The sequence below is a fragment of the Pezoporus occidentalis genome, unplaced genomic scaffold (assembly GCF_034315485.1).
Source record: "Pezoporus occidentalis ecotype Australia unplaced genomic scaffold, CSIRO_AGI_Poc_V1 ctg201, whole genome shotgun sequence".
Taxonomy (NCBI): Eukaryota; Metazoa; Chordata; class Aves; order Psittaciformes; family Psittacidae; genus Pezoporus; species Pezoporus occidentalis.
In genome coordinates this window covers 243,724-260,497 of record NW_026913868.1, presented here as the reverse complement: position 1 = coordinate 260,497, position 16,774 = coordinate 243,724, and the positions used below count along the sequence as shown (strand labels likewise).

General features: G+C 42.2%; 1 protein-coding gene across 21 annotated transcripts in view; it reads left to right on the top strand.

The window, feature by feature from the left end:
- Positions 1 to 16,774, top strand: part of HMBOX1 (homeobox containing 1) — a 111,960-nt gene that overhangs the window by 31,372 nt on the left and 63,814 nt on the right. The window contains exon 2 of one of the 21 annotated variants that reach the window (XM_062618581.1): positions 11,011 to 11,079. The exons of the other annotated variants lie outside the window; for them this stretch is intronic. The gene's annotated coding sequence lies outside the window, so the exon portion shown is untranslated. The remainder of the gene's footprint in view (positions 1 to 11,010; positions 11,080 to 16,774) is intronic. 21 annotated transcript variants of the gene reach the window in all.

The following is a 16,774-nucleotide window of genomic DNA, read 5'->3' as shown; positions in this document are numbered from 1 at the left end:
CTGTTAGTGCAGGTTGTCCGTGAGAACTGTGGGGAGTCAGCCAGCACTCTCTAGTTGTTAACCCTTCCTCATGATCCAGGTAGCTCACTGTGTGTATCCTGCTTCTCTTGTAGGGCTCATCATATGTTGTCCAAGCACCTTAATGGCAGCAAGCGAGGACAAGGCAAAAACATCCTCTTGGAATAGACTTGGTGGCTTTAGTTTGAGAGATTTAGCTGCGTAGCTGTGTTGATGGGGGAAAAGCATGATTTCTACTGGAACAGTAATACTGCATAGAGGACAGTGTTGACATGGTGAGGGATTACTTGCTTCAGTGTACTTGGTCCCGTGTTTCTGTTGGAATAGTGATAAAAGCATCCTTGTGTCACTGTAAAAAGATGAGGGAGGAAATCATATCACTTTAAGTAGTACAATATTGTAATTTCCTAGAGTGGCGAGGCTGGAGTTTAAGGATTAGGTAATACTGGGTCATAACTTCTCCTACTCCATTTGCTTGCTAAGATCCTGAAAGGATTTTGTGAGCTTTCTACATGAGTGGCATCGTAGTCCTACTACTGTCACAGCATGCACAGTCTGTCATGATATTCTCCAAGTACACTGCTGTGGTTTTTCACTCCCAAGATTCTGCTTTTAAATTAGCTGTTTTAAGATACCTTGCCCATTTAGAAACTGGCATCTTCTTACAGGGACATGTCGTCCCTTCTACTGTCAGAAGAAATTAAGATTTTTTTTTTAATGCGGAGTGTATCTAGGAAGATCCATCTGTTTTGGCTACTGTATGAGAGAGAAATCATAACCAATGCATGCGTGAATTTGCACTCACATCCTAAAACAGTGGTTAGGTACTTGATTAGAAAGGTAGGAACTGAGGGAGAGATGTCGTTCATAGTCTTCAAATGTCCCCAGCAATTGCTGTCCTGTTTTGTTCTCTGGAGGATCTTCCAGCAGTCTTACTGCTATAATTTTTTAATGTCTTCCAGGTGTTCTTTAAATTGTATGAATAACCTCAGTCATGGGAATTAGTGGTGTTGTCACTGGTAAATCGTATTTAAATGGGGGGTAAACCATTAACAAATAGTATCCTTGTGTGCATAGGGACAGAGATTTATATGTCAGGTAAGTGTGCCAATACATTATCAACAGGATGTAAAGAATCATAAAGATCTAAGTAATAAATGAAGTTGAAAGTAACCCTTTAGATAAGTCAGTATTTAGAACTAACTAAAAAGTAAAAAAATCCATCCTATAGTATTCTGTGCTTGGCGACAGAATTGTAAGTCAGCAAGAATGTGCAGAACTTTGTGAAGAAATGTTTTTTAGATAATTGCATGTTGCAGACTGTCTAGAGGAACTCACATTTTATTTCTGGCATATTGCATTATTGCATGGTAGCTCTTACATTTTAGAACTCGTGTTGATTTATATATCCTCCAATCCTCTGGTGGACATCCAGTTTCCAAGCTTGGATACCTCTGTTCAGTAACTAGAGTAAAAATTTTCAGTTCTCACGTAAAAAAAACTTTCCAAGATACCACCTCTGCAGCTCTAAGGACAGTGGTGAAGTGATGAGTGTGATAGGTCTGAAAGAGCGCATGGTAAGGCTTTATGCTCACTTGAATGGGTTGAACATTCCTCTGACCAGCATAGATGCACTTAGGGCCATGACACTTATCTGAAAGTTCAGAATCAAAATGAAGGTAGTGTGTGAATTAAAAGAATTCGGTTTTTCTGTCATTGCCCTTAGAATTGGAAACTTGTAGGCAGTAGGGCTAAACTAAAACAGCAGCTTATTGCTGGAATTGCTAGTTTTTGGTATCACTGATACACAGGATAAAATCATGGAATCATCGTGGAATCATCATACAATCACAGAATGGTTTGGGTTTGAAGTGATCTTAAAGCTCATCTAGTTCCAACCCCTTGCCACAGGCAGGGACACCTTCCACTAGACCAGGTCGCTCAAAGCCACATCCAGCCTGGTCTTGAACACTTCCTCTCCTCTGTCAGTTTAAAGCCATTCCCCCTTGTCCTGTCCCTACAGGCCCTTGTCAAAAGCCCCTCCCCAGATTTCTTGTCAGCCTTTTAGGCACTGGAATCTGCTCTAAGGTGTCTTGGAGTCTTCTCCAGGCTGAACAAGCCCAGCTCTCTCAGCCTGTCTCCATAGTAGAGCTGCTCCAGCCCTCAGGGTATCTTCATGGCCTCCTCTGGACTTGCTCCAACAGCTCCACATCCTTCTTATGTCGTTCCCCCAGACTTCGATGCAGGACTGCAGGGGGCATCTCACCGGAGTGGACTAGAGGGGGAGAATCCCCTCCCTTGACCTGCTGGTCATGCTGCTGGTGATGCAGCCCAGGGCATGGTTGGCTTCAGTATTGCACTGCTAATTAGGAGTCCTAATTGTTAGAAACATGTTAGCAGTCTGTGTGGCAGCAAGTCATGCGGGGAAGGTACAGTTCCCACTGTTGATGATACACCTGTGCCTCTTGAAGCATGTTTTGGGAGGATGCTGCTGGCTCATCTGTTGTACCACAGCAGCTGGCAACAGAGGGGATAGAAGCATCCATCCACATCACAAAAAGTCTTACAGCTTTTTTTTTTTTTAATTAGCAACCACTGTAACTTTAATTCAAATCTGAATTACACATGTGTGTAAAATGGCCAGAGTCCTGGGTTTCTCTCCAGCAGCTACATCTCTTTGAGTGTTGGGGCTGAATGGGGTGAGGTTAATGGACTCTGCATCATTTGGTTGGGTTTAAAATAAAGTGTGTGTGCCTGTATAAAAAAACCTCCACAAATATAAAATGCTTCCGGTAGTCTGAATGGTGAATTATAAAGAATCTTCTGTGATCTTTGAAATACAGGGTGTAGCGTGGAGACAGAGTAACAGGAAGACATATCGAAAAATGATGAAAGTCAGGGCTGGAATAATTCTTCAGATGGTTTCTGTTCATTGTGTTATCGCTATACACCAGAGTGGTCTGCTGCTTTGAAGGTGAGTCAACCTTGCTCTGAGATGCTCTCTTTTGAACTGCTGTTTGAGCTGTTAGGTACCTGACCCATTTGTACAGGAGTGAGGAGATACCTTAAGACTGCTTGACTGCATGAAAGGGTAGAGAGCTCAGCTCAGGAAAACAGCTCCGAGAAAATGCTTGTGCAAAGCGGTTTTAGAAAATAAGCTGTATTGTGGCTAGGAAGCTTTTTGGTTAGTGGGAAGTTTGGGGTTTTCAGTGCTTTCCATAGATAGGCAGTCCAGGAGATAATACAGCCCAAGGAAGAAAGGGTTTGTACAAACCATGGATGTGGCACTGGTTCATTCTGGGAGCAGGGAGAAATAGCACAATGGCCCATAGGTGTTACAGAAGAGCTCAACACTTGGGAAAATATGAAATATCTGAATGTGAGGAATAAATTAATGTTTTGCTAGCTTTCATTTTGGCCCGTTTCCTTCTGCTTCCTGAGCACCAGCCTGGACGCTGTTGCAAAGCACAAACGTTATTTGGTTCAAAACCAGCTATAATAGATAATGCATTTTCTGCTTGTTTCTGGAAGTGGAAAAAATCATGATCAGTCAGATATGAGAATAAGCAACTCCACCTGTCTTCAGTACTGATGATTTGTTTTAATTCTTCCTATCCCTTTGCCTTCTGTGCCTCTCACAGTTACCAAGATTGCTGCAGAAATTTCCTGCATTCAGTTGCATTATATTTGAAATAAGAAAGTTTTCAGAGAAGTTAGGAAGTGAAAATGGAGTGTATAATGGTAGCCATAACTGTAGCCATTGCTGCCAGTGACAGCTATAATTATATATGGGGCGCATACATTCTAGCAGATGCTTCCCATTTAAACCACACTGGTTTCAGCACAGACCAAATTTAGGATCTAGGCTTGGTGACCATAGCACTCGCTAAATCTCTCATTCCATCTTCTGCCATTTACTGTCTTTCTCAAATTCTCAGTGAGACTTTTTTCCTAGTTGTTCTATGGAACAGCTTTGATTTTTCTCACTTTGTGGTTATTTTAAGCTTCAGAAAACAATAAGAATGTACTTTTCTTCCCCCCCTTTCCCCTGTGCTTTTATGAAGGCAGAATCTGTGTAGATAAAGCACAGTTGATCTGTTAGGGATTACTGTTTCTCAGTTATTCTTTTGCTCTTGCATATCATGCCTTTATGTAGAAGAATATTTAAAGGTGCTGTGTAGAACAGCGAGATGAAAGATTCTTTGTGCATTGAAGAATTCTGGTGTCACAGGAGTCCACCTGTTCCCCCGTAACTTTTTTTTTTTTTTTAAAAACCCTGAAGTTTATTTAAAGTGATTTTTAGCGATCATAAAAGCTGCTGCATTTTGACAGTCTTAAAAATTGAAAGGCTGTCCCCACAGGTGGTGGCAGCCGCACTATGGCCTGGTATTCAGGGCGCAGGAGTAGGAATCAAAAGATCCAAGTTCTGTTCTCATCTTTATCACAGGTGACCTTGAGCCAAGTAGCATGTCGCTGAGGTTCAGTTTTCTGTAGAGAATTTTACCCTGGCTTGTGAGGACATTGTAAAGATTTGCTACTCTCTTAGGAAAGAAAAGACAAGGATGAAAACTTTTGGCGTCACTGTCAAGCAACAGACCTCATCTCCAGTCTCCCAAGGAAGAGAATAATTGGCAGTTTTCAGGGTGCAGCACCACAGCCCATTGAAAGTCTCGAAATAAGTGGAAGTACCTTTTGTCTGTGCAGCATTGTCTCAGAGGAGCTAACCAAACGTTTTTCATGCAGGTCCAAAATGACTGTTCCTGTTGGCGTGTCCTACCTGAAATCTTAGTAATTTTTGTGGAGAGTTGAGCTGACTAAATCCAGAGGTCCATTTGATGTAGTGTGTCTCAAGTAGTGGTCAGACGATTAATACACCTATCCAGCTCGTGAAGCTATTCTTCTGATTAAGTAAGGAGAAATTTTCTTTTTGACCCTTTCAGCCTATCAGCTTAATTCCCAGAAGCTTCAGATTTAATTACCCGTATCATTACCACAACATGCATAGCTGCAGATTTTATTAATGACCATAAAATTATAAAATCCTCTCTAAAATGAATGCAGATTCCCAGCCAGAATGTCCTTTCACACCTCAGCTCTAGTACAAGTGAATCACACAGGTTGCTGTGGCTCCTCTCATGTCCTTTTGTCAAATGCCAAGCCTAGATCAGTCTGTCTTTCTGCACCTGATTTCCTGCTAATTTACCAACCACTAGTAATACTCTTCTGCATTCTGTCACCAAATTCAGGTTTTCTTGCCTCTAAATTGTAGCTGAGCTAAAGTTTGACCCTTCTTGGAGCCCATTTTCATGCATTTAGCAAGAGACTGACCTTTACCCCTCTCTGTTTCAAACTCCTTCTGCTCACTGAGTTGCTTTTGTTCCTATCCCTAAAATGTTCTTTAATCTATTTCAATTCCTTTTTCCTGCACAATGCTTTATGACTTTGTAAATCAGTCTGAGTGGAACAAAATCAAATGCTTTCCCGAGATCCTGATAACTTATGTCCACTGTTTCACTCTTGTCTAACCTAACGATTTGGTCATATAATAAAAAGGATTTCAGCAGATTTGTCAGGCATGACCTTCCTTTTATGAATCTGTACTGGGTGTCCTCTACTAAATTATGCATTTCCAAATGTTCTGCAATTTTGGCTTTTATCAACACTTGCAATACATTCTCACAGCTGAAGCTGGATTTCCTGTTCTAAGAGAATTCAGCAGAATTCTGTCACAGCCCAACAAAATACATCAGTTTTTCAGAATTTTCCATAATAAAGCTTCCCTAGTTTCTACTTTTTGTCCTCATCTTATTGGGTTCTTGACATGGGAATTAGCATTCTCTTCTGTATAGCTCTGAGAGTACTCTGTGTTCAGGAAATAACAGGCTCGTTGTTGGCAGTTCAGCAGGTTTGTGTGTCACATGTAGAATGAGTTGCTGAGTCTCAGTCCAGTTGCAGGTAAGAAGATGTAGTCTGGTAGCTCAGTCTCGATTTGGTTCCAAGCTTCCTAAATAATTTCATTTGAGACTGGGGGTCAGTTCACCTCTCTGTGCATCTATTTATTTTTCTGGCCTGCTTCCTAAAGAGTATTTTACATTGCAGGCTTGTTTTGTGCTTTTGTCTGAATATTTGTATGTGTGGAGGGAACGCAAACTCCAAATCCTTTAAGTGTTCTTGCTTAAATCCCTTATGCTTATACCTGCTTTGAACGTATAGCTTGCCGCTTGGGCTATGCTTCCAAATACGGATTTCTCTTGGAGGTATGTTCTGACCCACCTACTTTGCATGCAGATATATTTAGCAAAGTTTTGCCGTAATAGTCCTAAAGCGCTGTCCCAGAGCTGTCATCTGCTCTTCTGCCTACCTCCTTCCCACTTACCTTCCATGCGTCAAAAGCCACCTGCCAGAGTTCTCTTTCTGTGGTCAGGGCTATCTGCCACAGGCACAGCTCCTTTTTGATGGCAGGTGGAGTGCAGAGGTTAAACATCCTTGTCCTTCTTGTGTGCTAGTGGCTGGGTAGCACAGATTACCTAGTGTACATGAGGTCAGGGCAACCCCAAGCACAACTACAGGCTGGTTGGAAAATGAATTGAGAGCAGCTGTGAGGAGGAGAACTTTGGGATTTTGGTTGATGAGAAGCTCACCACGACCAAACAATGGGCACTTGCAGCCCAGAAACCAGCCATGTCCTGGGCTGCATCACCAGCAGCATGAGCAGCAGGTCAAGGGAGGGGATCTCCCCCTCTGCTGCACTCTGGTGAGACCCCCCCCTGCAATCCCACATCAAGCTCTGGGGGCAATGACAAGAAGGATGTGGAGCTATTGAAACAAGCCCAGAGGAGACCAAGAGGACGCTCCAAGGGCTGGAGCAGTCTGCTATGGAGACAGGCTGAGAGAGCTGGGCTTGTTCACACTGGAGAGGAGAAGGCTCCACGGAGAACTTAAAGCAGCTTCCAGTGCCTAAAAGGGCTGGCAAGAAATCTGAGGAGGGGCTTTTGACAAGGGCCTGTAGGGACAGGACAAGGGGGAATGGCTTTAACCTGACAGAGGGGAGATTGAGATGAGATCTTAGGAAGAAGTTGTTCCCTGTGAGGGTGGTGAGGCCCTGGCACAGGTTGCCCTGAGAAGCTGTGGCTGCCCCATCCCTGGCAGTGTTCAAGGCCAGGTTGGACAGGGCTTGGAGCAACCTGGTCTAGTGGAAGGTGTCCCTGCCCGTGGCAGGGGATTGGAACTGGATGAGCTTTAAAGTGCCTTCCAACCATTCTGTGATCCTGTGATGATACTAAATTTGGGTTAATTCCTCTCTGTCTGTGGCAAAGATCATGAGTTCTGCGAGAAGCTCCCAAAGTTATGAATGAGACCTGCAGAACTGGAGACTTTGTAAGTGAAGCCTCCAAGTAGGGGGAATTTTGTGTTTTTCTTAAAGCAGAATGCACGGGTACATACTTCTTGACCCCAGTCCTTGCTCATGCAAAGCAAAGTGCTGTTCAGCCTGGTTAGGTTGAGGGCAGCACAAGAGGTTCTTACATCTGTATCACAATGCAAGAGCAGACCGTCTGGGCATTAAGTATGTTTTAAAACCACAGAAAATGGCTCTTTTTTTTTGGCCTGGACGCAGCTTATGGGAAAGTATCAGTAGAATACTTGTTGGGTATGTATCTGCCCTGTATCTGCTATTTATGCCAGGAGGAAATTGCTAGGTTATTGAGATACTTAAGTTATGACAAGATTATGGAAGACACTGCATCTAATGGTCTGGCTTTTCTTTAGCAAGCCAGATTCTGCCTCTCTCCTTCAGTCTTCCTGTTAGATGTCATCAAAGATGGATTCCAAGTCCAAAAAAAATGCCAAACAAAAAGTTCAAGCAAACCTGCACCAAGTGAATCATGCCTACTAAATTTAAACCACTTATTATGGGGAGGAAAAAAAAAAAAAAAGAAAACTTGGATTACAGGTTTAGCAAGCATGAACACATATTCCAGCATATATTGCCGTATTTGTAATTGCCAAACTACTGATTTCTTTGAACTCTGCTGTTAGCACTGTTAAGCACTGTTCCAGACAGTCACTCCTATAAATCCCTGTTGATATATTAAGTAGGAGAAAGCTTTTGCAACGAAAATACTTAGCTGGCAAGTCATCTCCATTTGGGAAGTGCTGTCTAGGCTACAGGGACAGGTAGAAAAAGTAATTGCTTGCTGTTACTTGCTTGCTGGTTTGGGTTGGGGGGACCTTAAAATTCATCCAGTTCCAAGCCCCCTGCCGTGGGCCGGGACACCTTTAACTAGACCAGGTTACTCAAAGACCTGTCCAACCTGGCCTTGAACACTGCCAGGGACGGGGCATCCACTTGCTGAGCCTCCAGTTGATGTTTGCTTGAATGTTATTGCCGCTTTTTTATTCATTTATTCATTTGGACAAAAGTGTAAAAGTGCATGAGGTTTCTGTACAGGGTACACTTCTAGTGTAAGGGTTATATTTTACTGATCACTTAGTCTCCTTCATATGTTGTTCAGGCAATAAGTAGTGACAGGAGAACCACCTCAGATCATCAAACAAATGTCTTTTTCATGGACAGATAATATTCTTTTTCAAGTGTGCATTTCCAAATAATGAAGTGCTTCAAACCCTGAAATTATGACAGCACATCGCTAAATTCCACCATATATATGTATATGTTTATTTTCATAATGTCAGTATAACCAGAACCTTATCATCACTGCCAGTCTTCTGACCAAAGTCTTCTCTGTCTCTTCTGAACTAGTCAGTGGGTAGAAATAAGATGGAATGTCTTGAGAATAAAGTTGTCAGAGTACAACTTTACCGTGGACAAAAATGATTGTCCTCTTTCACTCGCATCTGCTGTACCATGTACCTCTGCAGGGGTGAAAAACCCCCACAGGCTTCCTGGCCAACTATGAGAAAAAGAAAACTTGGATCACAGCATTTGCTTGATGTGGATAATACATTTAGAGGTGGTCCTAATGTAAGTCTGGGTCATCAGAGAGGAAGAAGAGGGGAAGGTGAAAAAGGAAGGTAGATCTGCAGATCAGTATTTTAAGCACAGCCAGTTGAGAAGGGCATGGGGATGGAGAGGGGCAAGGAGACTTGTTTGTTCTGCTGCTGAAGTGAGAACACATCTCCACATCCCAGCCCTGCTCCAGCATAACTGGTGGACTGCAGATTCCCAGATAAAAACTAGTTGCATTCCGAAGTGAACAACAGATGAGCGCTCTATGATTGGTCATGAACCTGCCTTCAGTTGTGAGGCAGAGGGCAGGCATTTGTGAGACTGCTGTGCTTGTAGTCTCTCCTTAATGGCATGATTTTATGCAGACTTGTTTGGGCGTGGAAAAGAGCTGCATGCTTATTTTATTACAAGTAACTGAAAGCTCACAGAGCTTTTCAGAACATTATTTAATGTTTTGTAAAGTTCCTAACAAGTTTATTCATTGTATATCATGTTATCAAGTTACTGTTTTGGAAAAGGAGATGATAATCTTAAATCCAAAATCTGTTTTAAAAAGATACCACATAAATTTTATGCAGTGTATTTGATGTTGCTGAGTGATTCTTAATACTTTGTGCCGTACAGCAAGAAGAACAGAAGGCATTACTTCTCTTCCATGCTTGTTCCTGGTACTAGTAATAGCAGATACACTTATGGTTTCTTTTCTGAAGTCAGCAGCTGGGTGTATGTTCTTCGACTTGCTTCAGCTGCATGTGCTTACATCTTGCATTAGCCATCATCATATTCACATAGGATTGTGCAGTAGCAGTTTTTTGTGCCTGCCAAACATCTGAGGTACTCCTGTCCTGCAGTTAATCTCTATCAAATAGTCTGATGCCAGGTACGATTTCTGGAATTCTGCTAAAGAAGAATTGGTGGCATCTGTGAAGATGCAGGGGACTTCCTGCAGGAAAGTCCTAGATAAAGGGTGGTCTCTGCTGGTCCAGTCAGATGAATGCTCCGTTTTCTTGGGCCTCTTGTACATTTTGCAGTGCCTCCCATTTCCATGCTCCTGAACTTGCCTATCACCATCCATAACCTACATGACAATGGAGTGTTATTCTTCATAGTAGACATTTATATTCTCTGGGGCAAGCAAGGTGCAGGTCTCAGTGGAATTGACAGCCAAGGGGAGTCCTGTCTTTTAAAGACTGTATTTTAAGTCCAGCATGTAAACCTGCACAGCTTCAAGATCAAAACCCAAGCTCTGTAAGCACTGCAGTCTCTATTAGTTGTCCTCTAGACATTGTGAAAACTAGTATGTTTTCTAACCTTCGTGTGTCATGTCAGTAGTAGGCTGAGATTAGTTTATTGAAGTTTTATGTTCTGGGTGGATGTTCTGAAGGTACTGCTGGCCATCTTGGACCCGCAGAATACTGTGCTGTTGCTGGTTTTCCTTCACTTGAATACCTATTGCTGCATGAGGTATGCAGGGCAACTTTGTCAGGTTCTCCAAAGTGAGCAAGCTCCTCACTGGGACCTGGAAGCCATGATAACAGTTTGCGCTGCTAGCCTTTATATGCTTGATCTGCATGCTCTTGCACCCAAATTTCAGTCAAACAGGGTAATTCTTCCTCTGTGCCAAAACTGATACTCTGTAGCTAGACTTGAGAGATGGCAAACAGTGGGGCACTTCAGGAGGTTAAGTTCTACCAGAGCGTACCGCATAGTAGTTCATTTGAGCAGCCTCAGCTGGTGTGAAATTTAACTGCAGCATCCTTAGGGTCATAATGACCAGGTGTGGACCGCACGTGAGCCTGCCTGAATAGACTAAGTAAGCAGAGCTGCTGACATCTAACAGTGTTCTGCAGTGGAGGTATACTTGTGGCATGCAGACATTATATTTGGCAATCTAGAATCTCATTTCAGTTGGCATAGCCAGTGCTACTATGTCACCATATTCCTAGCAGAAAATTGTCAAGGTAATTAGTGTTAATTGGGATCTTTTCTGAATGAGCCTCTCATTTATTGTATGTTTGGCCCAGGCTTGGACTCAGGGACTTGGCAGTCTTTCATCCGCAGTTCTGTCCAGATGAACGTGTATGCCTCACAGTGTATGTATCCAGAGTTCTGGGTGTAATCTCTACTGTTGGTATGTATTTTAAATCTTCATTCTACTTTCGGGTACATCTTGCCTGTTGTAGCTCTGTAGGAGTTAGCTGGCATTGGCAAGAGCAGAGAGCTGAAGAAGTCCTTTTGTCTTCTGACATGCAGTTGCTTATTTTGTGACAGCTTCTGCTCTGTTTGCAGCGCAGCGTCAAACATTTTTGTACTGAACCTGTCAGCTGAGAGTCATCGTCTCCTTAAAATCTCTCTTGTGTGAATGACCATCACTCTTTCTCATCCATTTCAGTGCTCAAACTGATCTAAATGTATTAAGATAACCTATTTGATCATTAAGTAAGTGGTCTTTGTAGCAGCCGTTAGCTACAAGTTTGTGTGCTATGAGTTCATTGCTGTCAGTCTTTCGCCATCGAGATTCACTTGCAATTTTAGCTGGAAAGCTGATTCAAATCTGGCCTCTGGTTCCACGCAGGTTTTTAGAAATGATTGGAGGGACAACATACTGAAATTAAGGAGATACAACAGCTTAGGTGCTGGTTGCATTAAGGCTGGAAGCTTATTTGTAAGCATTAATGGAAATACAGCCTGGGGTTCTCCACTGAAATGTGTCTGCAGATACCTTGATGACAGTGTTTCATTTTCCAGCTGCCACTAAGGACAAAGCAATACTTAACAGTGTTCTTTTACTGGGACTGTGTTGCCTCTTGTGTATCTCTTGGACTTCTAGAGTAACTAGGGGTCCTTTCTGATGAAATACAGATGATCCTGCCTTTTTAGAAGTCTTGTGTGAGTTTGGGAAACTTGATGATTTTGTGACCTCAGTTTTTCTGTAGATAGGATCTGTCTGCTTCAAAATGGAGCCTGGCCTCTGGCTTGCACTATAGGTAATGCCACCTAATTAGGGAAGATTGTTTTGTGTGGGATTGGAGAGGGAAAAGAGAGAAACAATTTAAACAGCAACTTTTGGCTAATTGTTCTCCAGGGCATGTTGTGGAAGCGATAATTTACCTGCTTGCTCTAAGTTTACCAACTGTGGCTTTATTGTAAGATTGGGGGTGTGTTTTCTAAAGGGGAAAAGGGTTCTTTTGGTGGTTTCTCCTCAGTTAAAGAGTTCTGAGGAAGAAGAGGATCCAGTCCCTTCAAAAAACAATTTGCTGCAGGCTTGGCATGATGCTTTTATATTCCCTCACCATAATCCCCAAATATGGCTTTTTCCTGTGTTGTACTGTGAAGGCTTTGGCAAACCAACACAAAATAATAAGACTGAAAACAGCATTGATTGGGTTTTACTTCTGAGCAGTTTCTTCAAGAATTTTTGTGTTCATAAAAAGTATGCTGTCTTGCTCCTTTGATTCACTAGTGCAGGTTGCCCAGAGAAGTGTTGCAGTGTCAAACCTTATTGATACTCAACAGCCGTCTGGACAAGGTCCTGGGCAACTGGCTCTGATTGAGCAGGGGGATTGGGCTAAAGGACCTCAAGAGATTCTCTTCAACCAGCCGTTCTGTGATTCCACGATTAGAAGGTCACAACCTGTCCCTTAAGATCTCTGTCATAGCAATTCATGCCTTGTTACCTTGCAACTGAGCCAACGTGCTCCTTGCAAACATGGATTCAAGGTTACACAGAAGCTGCAGCAAATGCAGTGACTGTGTTGCTTGTTTAGGCACGAGTTTTGACAAGAGCTTGTTGTTCACCTTCTTGAGGGTCTGCACAAAACTGTGCTCTAAGTACAGATCAATGTGCTAACTTAAAGTAATGATATTTAAATAACTTGGAGCCTGGATACTTAGGAAACAACTTTTCTCTTTGCGTTGCAGTGCAAAGGCTGCATAGAACTGGATGCTGTGTTCCGCCAAGCCGCAGCGAGCCACAGCATGTGCTTGGGAGGTGGCTGTTCTTAGAGAAGGTTCTTAACCTTGCTTTCCAGGGCACAAGTGTAACACATCCTCAAATCATGTGGCAGAGCTTTTTTATTTTTCCTCTAATAGGACTATTTTGGGAAAATGGGCTAGAGAGTCCTAGATTAGATTTAGTATTTTGGACACTAGTCCTACTTTTGTGTATGCATGCAGATGAATTTATCTGTAAGTTTTGGTACAAATGCAGTAGCTTGAGTTTTAAAAGCACTGGGTAAGCAACAGTCTTGCTGAACATCTCCCAGGAATAAAGAACTCCAAGCTGGCAAAGGAGTGCTTAACAGAAGCTGCTGTCTGGAATCTGAAGTCAGACACATTCAAAGTAGATATCAAGTACAAATTTGTAATGGAGAGGGTGATTAAGTACTGGAATGAACTAGAATGGACAGATCCTTGGTGTCTTGCTGGTTTTGAGACGAGGTGTCCCCTGGACATAAGTTAAGCCAGGTTAATAGGTTTGTTTTACTTCATGCTGGCCTCAGTTTAGAGAAGGTGAACCAGATGAAATGTAACAGCTTGTGTTTATAGACACATACACACACACAAGAGTCCAGCCAGAAGACTTGATGATTCCTATACACCTTCATTTGTACATTAAGTAAAAGACTTAAATTTGGGTTTGGTTTTTGTTACTTCTAGGAGTGCATTGGTTTGTAATTATGCGTGGGGTTGTGAATTCAGCAGTGGTAGTACATCATTTTCAGGGCTGGTTTTCTTCACTAAGGCACCAGGTTTATCAGCAAGCTTAAACTTGATTCTTCTGCATTTCAGTAGCTGGTGTGGTAATAGTCCTGTTTTAATAGTGGGGCCTGTGTCCTCAGGCAGATACCATGTTCAGCCACTGATAACCATCCCGTGTGGCTTTAAGCCAAGAATTTAGCCCCTCTGTTCATGTTTTATTTGTGATGTTTTTTTTCCCCAAGGATAAAGGCTTTTAATTTCTTATTTGTTAAGCCCTTTATAAGAACTTACCAAGGAAGATATTAGTGAAATACAAAGTGATGGCATTATTTTTTTACTATGTGACTCACTCAGAAATTAAGAGGGAAAATTAATTTGTCTTCCGAATAAGTGATATCAGCTTCATCTTTACCAAGTGACTTCCTCCTTGCTTCTGCAGGGCATTGTGGATCAGGGTGAACTATGCTTCAAAACAATTAACTGCATACAGTGAGAAATGAAGAAAACTGAAGTGGATCTCAAGAATGTATTAAAAATCAGAACTAAAATGAGAATGATTTCATGTCAAGTGAAACAAATGCAGAGTTGGTACTCCAGTGCTTCACACTTCCACTTGTCCTTGGCACCGAGAAAATGAGATTTTTAATATCGGAAAAACAGATTGCCATGAAGACTCATCCATTGTAAATTTAAGCTGCCTTTATAGCAACTTAAGCTGGGGACAAGATTGTTCGTTACATCTGATTCTACAACTGTGGTGATGATTTCCAAATTAATTTTGGATTTTTTTATTGTCTGTCCCAGTAATAGGAAGGGGAGCTGGTAGTGTTGTCCCAGTAATAGGAAGGGGAGCTGGTAGTGTTTTCCCAGTGTTAGCAGGTAATTTATTTAATGAATAATGTGGTAGGGCAAAGGTTGGTGAGTGCTTACTTGCGTATCAGCTACAGATAGTGGTGATACCTGCCTTTGCTGCTGTGATCAAACCTGGTTTTCTGCTAAGAGGAGGCTGAGGGAACAGGGAATACAGATTCATGATTTCAGAGTCATGATTTGTTGGTGACGGAAGTTATGTTGGTTTGGGTTGATTTTTATCTTTTTTTTTTTTTTTTGATTAAAAATTAGAGATGAGGGAGTTTCCTGTTTCCCATCTGGTAGGCCCTTAAATTACAAAAAAAATTTAAGCAACCGTTGCATGTGTATGGGGGCAGGGAAGGTATTTCTGTGCTACTGAACTTTAGACCAGCATTGAGTCAAAAACTATTTGCAACTTTTTTCAATAGCAGCTGGTCTGTTCTGGCATCAGGCTTCAGAAGCACTAGCTGTCCTTTTTTTCTGTGCAACTGCGTTTGCTTTCACCAGTGCAGCCACCAAAGCAGACAGCCGGATTCCTTGACCCGCCTTACTGCTTGGCTCTGTCTGTGATGGTTTGGGATTGTGTTCAGACTGTAACAATACTGCCTCAACCTTTAACATGGCAAAAATGGTGAATTTCTCCTGTATTCTCAGGAACTCTGACCTGCTTATTTCTGCCAAAATGCTATCATCCTCTGTCTGTGCTCAAAGATCTGGAGTCTCTTGGAAAAGCTCCTTCTTCCTCCTATGTTCTCATTCCAGATTTGGTCTAGATCCTAATGGCTCTTCATTTATAACATCCGAGGCCTGTACCATATTTCTTCTCTTCCATTAGTATCCCTAATATCATTGTCCTGCCTTTGTCATCTCGCACCTGAGTTACTGCAACCTTTTCTTTGGCTCTGTCTCCTCTCCTTGTGTTCCAGTTTTAATACTGTGTTTCATGATGATGGAAAATGATCTTTTCTTTCCTTTGTGGGTTTTGTTCTTTGCTTCTTCCACATTCCTCATGCTGGAAGCAAATCTTTCTCTGAGGAATCCAATTCTCTATCATTAGCCTCTCTGACCTTCAGAAAGTTTGTATATATTTAAGACTAATTTGTTCCTTTTTGGAAAACAAAGCAGCTCTCTATATTAACCTCAACATTTGGCAATAAGTCAACAGCATGATCTCATATTTTTTGTGACTGCTTCAGGGAATATGTTTTAAATGCAGTTAAGAGATTTAGCAGAGTAGTGTTTGGTATAGAACTATCTTATAAAGCTTTGGCGTGGCTGACCGTGAGACACCTGAGTATTTGTCTTTTCCATCCATCAGTACTTCGGTGCCACAGTTTCTCTCCTGTACCACAGTACATGACCTGGGACAGTATGCTGGGACCACTCATCTTGTCTGTGACCTTGCTCTTGGCAACCTCCTTTCCTTGAGAGGAAAAAGACAACTTGAGATGTAGATGTGGGCCAAATGAATTGTTTGAGAAATGGCAGCAGCCATCTCAGCAGCCTTCCTCCCCCAAGACACCCACTGCTTTCCTTGGCCACATCTGGGTGGTAGCAGTCCTATGGGGGCAGCCTTAATTCCCCTGGGTGAGCTGGTGCCTGAGGCTGACTGCTATTACTTCTGGAGGAGCTCATTCAGCTCAGTCTTTTGTCCTAAAAGTTCCATAGTTTTCCTTCATCAAGGAAAAAAAAAAAATCCACCTAAATGATGGTACAGTCTGTGTATGCCCAGTGGGTTCTGCCTGGAATAGGTGCAGTTCTTCCCCAAAGCTTCTAGTGGCATGATAGTGGAAGAGTCATACTACAATGTCTGGGCCACTCTTAACCGCTGAGAAGAGCCAAGATGTGTCCATCCACCAGGCTTGGTTGCTAATATTACAGGCGTCTCTTTATAGAGCAGAGTGAATTATCCAATGCAAACCCCTGTGCTACTCTACCCATTTTCTATTCCAACTCACGTACACCTGTAGCTCAAAGCGTAAATATTCTCTCTGGTTCTTTCTGTATCTTCCTGGATATAATATCCTGTCTTTCTCTTAGTTAATAGTTTGACTTTTGAAGCACTTCAGTCCTTGTTAGTTTGTGGAGAAAGACATCAGCAGTGATAGCTAAAGAAAATTCTATTAGGTCATTCCTTTTCAGAACATAGTACCTGTCTTTTAAGTTCTTTGCGGATGTTAGCCAAATAATCCTTTTAATAGCTTTTGTGACTTAAAAGGGTAGGTAACTGTCATA